Source organism: Dasypus novemcinctus, chromosome 9, assembly GCF_030445035.2.
Source record: "Dasypus novemcinctus isolate mDasNov1 chromosome 9, mDasNov1.1.hap2, whole genome shotgun sequence".
Lineage (NCBI taxonomy): Eukaryota > Metazoa > Chordata > Mammalia > Cingulata > Dasypodidae > Dasypus > Dasypus novemcinctus.
The window spans coordinates 2,455,234-2,462,839 of record NC_080681.1 but is presented as its reverse complement, the minus strand read 5'-3'; positions in this window follow the sequence as shown (position 1 = coordinate 2,462,839).

Below are 7,606 nucleotides of genomic sequence, written 5' to 3'. Positions count from 1 at the left end.
ATGGACCAGCACTCCATGTGGGCCAGCACTCCACTTGAGCTAGCACTACTGCATGGGCCAGCACTCTGCATGGGCCAGCACTACCGTACAGGCCAGGACTCCATGCAGGCCAGCACTCCACATGGGCCAGCATGCCATGAGGGCCAGTAATCTGTGTGGGCCAGCTTTCCACTTAGGCCAGCATCCCTTCACCAGAAGTCTCTGAGATCAAACCCTGGACCTCTTATATGGTAGATGGGAGCCCAATTGCTTAAGCCACATCAGCTTCCTGCTAATATGTTTTGATCACTGGAAAACACTCATTCTATGGACATATCACGCATTGTTTATCCATGCATCTATTGAATGGCATATTGATTACTTCCAATTTTTGGCTATTATGAATATGCTGCTACAAACAATTAGTGCATGTTTTTGTGTGGATGTGCATTTTCAAGTAATTTGTATGAATAGTTAGCCGTATCAGTGCTGAATTGTGTGGCAAGCCTATGTTTAGCTTTTTAAAAAACTGACAGTCTCTCTTTAAAAATGACTGTTCTTGGGAAGCAGACTTGGCCCAGTGGATAGGGCACCTGCCTACAACATGGGAGATCCATGGTTCAAACCCCAGGCCTCCTTGACTCTGTGGAGCTGGCCCATGTGCAGTGTTGATGCATGCAAGGAGTGCCCTGCCATGCAGGGGTGTCCCTGCATAGGGGAGCCCCATGTGCAAGGAGTGTACCCCATAAGGAGAGCCGCCCAGTGTGAAAGAAAGTGCAGCCTGCCCAAATGGCACTGCACACACAGAGAGCTGACGATTCCTGTGCTGCTGACAACAGAAGCAGAAAGAAAGAAGACCATGCAGCAAAATGGACACAGAGAACAGACAAGGGGGGAGGGGGAATAAATAAAATAAAATCTTTTTAAAAAATGACTTTTCTGTTTTGCTTTATCACAAGGAATGAATGAGAGTTACTGTTGCTCCATATCTGCACCAGCATTTGCAGTTGTCAGCTTTTGGGTTTCTAACCACTCAAATAGTTGTGCAGTGGTATCTAACTTTTAAAATTTTGTATTTCCCTAAATACCCACATCCTAAAGACAATGCAAATGCTTTCCTATGCTTCTATGTCATCTGTATCTCCTTTTTGGTGAGGTGTTTGTACAGATGTTTTGTCCATTTTAATTGGGTTGTTTTTTTAATTGTTGAATTTTAAATGTTCCTTGTATATTTTGGATATAAATACTGTATCAGAAATGTGGATTGCATATACTTCCTCCCCCTCTGTAGTTTATCTCTTCATTTTCTTAATAGTGTCTTTTGCAGAATACAGTTTTTAATTTTTAAAAGAGGACTCCAGCACTCCCCAAGCTTAGAGCTCATGTGCTCCCCAGGTGGAGAGTCCTGCTGCCACCCCCTGCTTGGGAGAGGGGCCCCATGGTGCCAAGAGAAGACCCTGTGGGGAGCTGGACCCGTCAGGCCCATGTGGACCCCACTGCCAATGTGGATACTTGATAATATCTCCTGCAAAGAAGTGGCTGGGCAGCATTAGAGGTTCTTCAGGACCAGGCTGTTTCAGGATTTTTGCAGGGCAGGAGGTGTCTGGACATCAATTTGGTGGGAAGGTGCTGCAGGGAACACCTCACATTTGCTGGGTTTCCTCATCCTCTGCTGCCTCATTTCTGTGTGCATTTATTTTGGCTACCTACACTATCCTCTTTCCCCTACAACTTGATATCCCCAGTCATGTACTGTCTCTCCTATATTCCACCTCCCTTTCTTTGATCCCCAAATTGTCTAACTCTTAATTTCTAATACTTTTGTTTTTTTTTCTGTCTTTTATCCACTCTTGAAACTATTGCCTTTCTTTGCTCTTTACCTCTCTCACGAAAACAATAGCTTTTTAATTCATACCATATTCCTCCCATATTCAGTCGACTACCTCATTATAGGTACTCTACCTACTGCTATAACTCTACACAACTTATATGAATCTAATATTCATCCTCCCAGATCTCATATTGCTGCTCTGTTAAAATTTATCACCAATACTACTTTACACTTTTTCCTTGCTTACACAATTGCCTTTCCCTAGCCCTAATACTTTCCCTTAAAGTGAACTCAACCAGCAATAAGAAATTAGATAAGAAGAACAAAGTGACAAAGAGAAGATACAACACTTACACAAAAACAACAGCTAATTAATCCCCAAGACTAGACAAAGAAGCTAAGGAACTGATTAAACCCGTCAAGATAAAATGATGAGACAGCAACAAAAAAATACAAACCAAACCAGTAATTAGGAAAACATGGCTGAATCCAATGAACAAGCTAAAAACCAGGAAGGGGAGCAGAACTTCACACAAGTAATTAGAGATCTCAGAATATTTATCACCGACAAATTTAACGAAGTAAAGGAAGAGATTAACAACATGAAGACAACACTTGGAGGGGAAATTGCAGACATACGCAAAATGATAACAGATATGATGGGAATGAACACCACCGTTAAAGAAATCAAAAATACACTTGCAGCAAATATCAGCAGATTAGAAGAGGCAGAGCAGAGAATTAGTGATGTGGAAGACAGTACATGGGAAATCAAACAGATAGTAGAATTGATCGATAAAAAAGAGAGAAAAAATCCAGGTAGGACTTAGGGACCTGAATGATAATGCAAAATACTCAAACATACATATTATAGGCACCCCAGAAGGAGAAGAGAAGGGAAAGGGGTCAGAAGGAGTGTTGCAGGAAATAATGGCTGAAAACTTCCCAAATCTACCAAAAGAGACAGATGTACATATCCAAGAAGCACAGTGCACCCCAAACATCATAAACCCCAATAGACCCAACCCAAGACATATACTTGTCAAATTATCCTATGCTCAAGATAAAGAGAAAATTCTAAAAGCAGCAAGAGAAAAGAAAACCATCACATACAAGGGAAGCTCCATAAGATTAAGTGCTGATTTCTCATCTGAAGCCATGGAAGCAAGGAGGCACTGGTATGATATAGTCAAGGAACTAAAAGAAAAAAATTTCCAACCAAGAATGCTCTATCCAGCTAAACTACCATTCAAAAATGATGGAGAGTTCAAAATATTCACAGATAAACAGAAACTGAAAGAGTATGCCAACAAGAAACCTCCCCTTCAAGAAATTCCAAAGGGAGTTCTGCAGGAAGAAAGGAAAAAACAGGACAGGCAGAGTTGGAGGAGAGTGTAAGAACAACAAAAAGAAAAAAAGAGAAGGGGGGAAAAAAGCAAACAAAATATGACAAACACAAGTCCAATCAAAATATGGCTAACACAAATAATTCCTTGAAAGTAATAACATTGAATGTCAACGGATTAAACTCACCTATCAAAATATTCAGACTGGGACATTGGATAAGGAAATATGACCCATTTTTATGCTGTCTACAAGAGACACATCTTAGATCCAGAGACTCATGGAGGCTGAAAGTGAATGGATGGAAAACAATCTTACAAGCAAACAATAACCAAAAAAAGGCAGGAGTAGCTATATTAATATCAGACAAAATAGACTTTAAATGCAAAAAAATTGTGAGAGACAAAGAAGGATACTACATTTTAGTGAAAGGGACAATCTGTCAAGAAGATTGAACAATCATAAATATTTATGCTCCTAACAAGGGTGCCTCTAAATATGTGAGACAAACGCTGGAAAAACTAAGTGGTAGAATAGATGCATCTACAATTACAGGGGGGGTTTTAATACACCACTACCAACTCTGGACAGAACATCTCAAAAGAGAATTACTAAAGAAACAAAATATTTGAACAGTATATTAGAGGAGCTGGATCTAATAGACATATATAGATCATTACACCCAAACACAGCAGGATATACACTTTTCTGAAGCGCACATGGATCATTCTCCAAGATAGACCATATGCTAGGCCACAAAGAAAGGCTTAATGAATTCAGAAAGATGAAAATCATATAAAATAATATCTCTGACCACAGTGGAGTGAAGCTGGAAATTTGCAAGGGCCAGAGGCCCAGATTTCACACCCTGATTTGGAAATTAAGCAGCACACTCTTAGAAAAACAGTCAGTCAAAGAGGAGATCTCAAAAGAAATCAATGACTATCTTGAAACAAATGATAATGGTAACACAACATACCAAAATTTATGGGATGCAGCAAAAGCAGTACTGAGAGGGAAATTTATAGCCATAAATTCATATATCAAAAAAGAAGAAAGAGCAAAAATTGAAGAACTAACTGCACATTTGGAGGAATTAGAAAAAAACAACAAAGTAATCCAACAGGAAGAAGAAGGAAGGAAATTACAAAGATAAGAGCAGAACAAAATGAAATAGAAAATAAGAAAGCACTTGAAAAGATAAACAAGACCAAGAGCTGGTTTTTTGAGAAGATCAATAAAATTGACAAACCTTTAGTGAGACTAACAAAGAAAAAAAGAGAGAAGATGCAAATACACAAAATAAGAAATGAGAAAGGAGATATCACCACTGACCCCACAGAAATAAAGACTATCATAAGAAGATACTTTGAAAAACTATATTCCAACAAAAATGACAATTCAGAGAAAATGGACAAATTCCTAGAAACACATAAGCAACCCATATTGACGAAAGAAGAAATTGATGATCTCAACAAACCAATCACAAGTAAAGAGATAGGATCAGTCATTAAAAACCTCCCAACTAAGAAGAGCCCAGGGCCAGACGGCTTCACAGGTGAATTCTACAAAACATTCCGGAAAGAACTGACACCAATCCTGCTGAAACTCTTCCAAAAAATCGAAACAGAAGGAACATTGCCTAACTCCTTCTATGATGCCAACATTACCCTAGTACCAAAGCCAAACAAAGACACCACAAGAAAGGAAAATTACAGACCAATTTCTCTAATGAACCTAGACACAAAAATACTTAACAAAATACTTGCTAATCGTATTCAACAACACATTAAATGAATTATACAGCACGTCCAAGTGGGATTCATTCCAGGTATGCAAGGATGGTTCAACATAAGAAAATCAATCAATGTAATACACCATATAAACAGATTGAAGGAAAAAAACCACATGATTATATCTATAGATGCAGAGAAAGCATTTGACAAAATACAGCACCCTTTCTTGATAAAAACACTCCAAAAGATTGGAATACAAGGAAATTTTTTGAACATGATAAAGAGTACATATGAAAAACCCACAGCCAACATTGTTTACAATGGAGAAATCCTAAAATCCTTCCCTCTAAAATCAGAAACAAGACAAGGATGCCCACTGTCTCCCTTTCTATTTAACATTATCTTAGAAGTACTTGCTCGAGCACTGAGGCAAGAACCAGATATAAAAGGCATTCAAATTGGAAAGGAAGAAGTCAAAATTTCATTATTTGCAGATGACATGATCCTATACATAGAAAACCCTGAGAGGTGTACAACAAAGCTTCTAGAACTCATAAATGAGTTTAGTAAAGTCGCAGGTTATAAGATCAATGTGCAAAAATCAGTAGCATTTCTGTACACCAACAATGAGCAAGATCAGGAGGAAATCAAGAAACAAATACCATTTACAATAGTAAATTAAAAAATCAAATATTTAGGAATAAATTTAACTAAAGATGTAAAAAACTTAAACACTGAGAGCTATATAAGACTGTTCAAGGAAAGCAAAGAAGACCTAAATAAATGGAAGAATATTCCCTATTCATGGATAGGAAGACTAAATATTATTAAGATGTCTATCCTACCAAAACTGATCTACACATTCAATGCAATCCCAATAAAAATCAACAAAGCATTTTTTACTAAACTAGAAAAACTAGCTATGAAATTTAGTTGGAAAGGAAAGAGGCCCTGAATAGCCAAAGACATATTGAAAAAGAAAAACGAAATTGGAGGACTCACACTACCTGACTTCCAAACATACTACAAAGCTACAGTAGCGAAAACAGCATGGTATTGGCACAAGGAGAGACACACAGACCAATGGAACCGAATTGAGAGTTCTGATATAGAACCTCATATATATAGCCATATAATATTCAATAAAGCCACCAAGCCCTCTCAACTGGGAGAGAGTGGCCTAGTCAACAAATGGTGCCTGGAGAACCAGATATCCATATGTAGAAGAATGAAAGAGGATTACCATCTCACACCTTATACAAAGATCAACTCTAGATGGGTCAAAGACCTAAATATAAGAGCCAAGACCATAAAGACCTTGGAAAGCAGTGTAGGGAAACATCTACAGGACCTTGTAATAGGAAATGGCTTCATGAACTTCACACCAAAAGTACGAGCAGCAAAAGAACAAATAGATAAATAGGACTTCCTCAAAATTAAAGCCTTCTGCACCTCAAAGGAGTTTGTCAAGAAAGTAAAAAGAGAACTCACACAATGGGAGAAAATATTTGGCAACCATATATCTGATAAGAGACTTATAATTTGCATATATAAAGAACTCCTATATCTTGAAAATAAAAAGATAAGCAAGCCATTTAAAAAATGGGAAAAAGATTTAAACAGACACTTCTCCATAGAAGAAATACAAATGGCTAAAAAGCACATGAAAAAATGCTCCAAATCCCTAGCTATCAGGGAAATGCAAATCAAAACTACAATGAGATACCATCTTACTCCCATAAGATTGGCAGCTATGAAAAAAACAGAAGAATACAAATACTGGAGAGGATGTGAAGAAAGGGGAACACTCATCCACTGCTGGTGGGAATGCAGAAGGATCCAACCATTCTGGAGGACAGTTTGGCAGTTTCTCAAAAAACTAACCATAGATTTGCCATATGACCCAGCAATATACCCAGCAGAACTGAAAACAAGGACACAAACCAATATATGTACACCAATGTTCATAGCAGCATTGTTCACTATCGCCAAAAGTTGCAATCAACCCAAATGCCCATCAACAGATGAGTGGATCAATAAAATGTGGTATATACATACAATGGAATACTACTTGGCTTTAAGAACAAATACACTTCAAGCACATGTGATAACATGGATGAATCTTGAGAACCTTATGTTGAGTGAAGCAACCCATGCATTGAAGGTGTAATACTATATGACCTCAATGATATGAAATAAGCAAGCTGCCTCAGAGAGCTAGAGACTGTAAGACAGGCTTACAGGAAATCGGGGGGTGGAGGAAGGATGTGAGCTGACGTCTGCAGGGGTGGAATCTACGATGAGCTGGCGGTAAGTATGAGCACAAAGAAGAGATTAAATGGGGGCAAGGGGTTGCCTTTGGGTGGGGCTTTGCGGGTGTGAGTGGGGCTGGGGATGGGCAGATGGGTAATATTGCCCAAAAAATTGGGGGGAGGGAGGGGCAACATACGAACATAGGAGAATGTCAGGTGTTTTGGTTGAGAGTAAAATGCTGAGAAAACCATATCAAAATATAATTAGGAGGGTTACCTTTTTAGGATGATTGGAGGGGATGGTCTGATGAGGGACGGACTCCTGGGGAATGGCTGAATGCTCATTTTACCAGGGTGGGTTGTACCATTGGGTAGATACCCAAGTAGTGAGAGTGGGGGTGGACCCACATCCTGGGGAGGACTAATGCCATCAAAAAGAGGGAACTGTATCTCTCGAGAGAAAG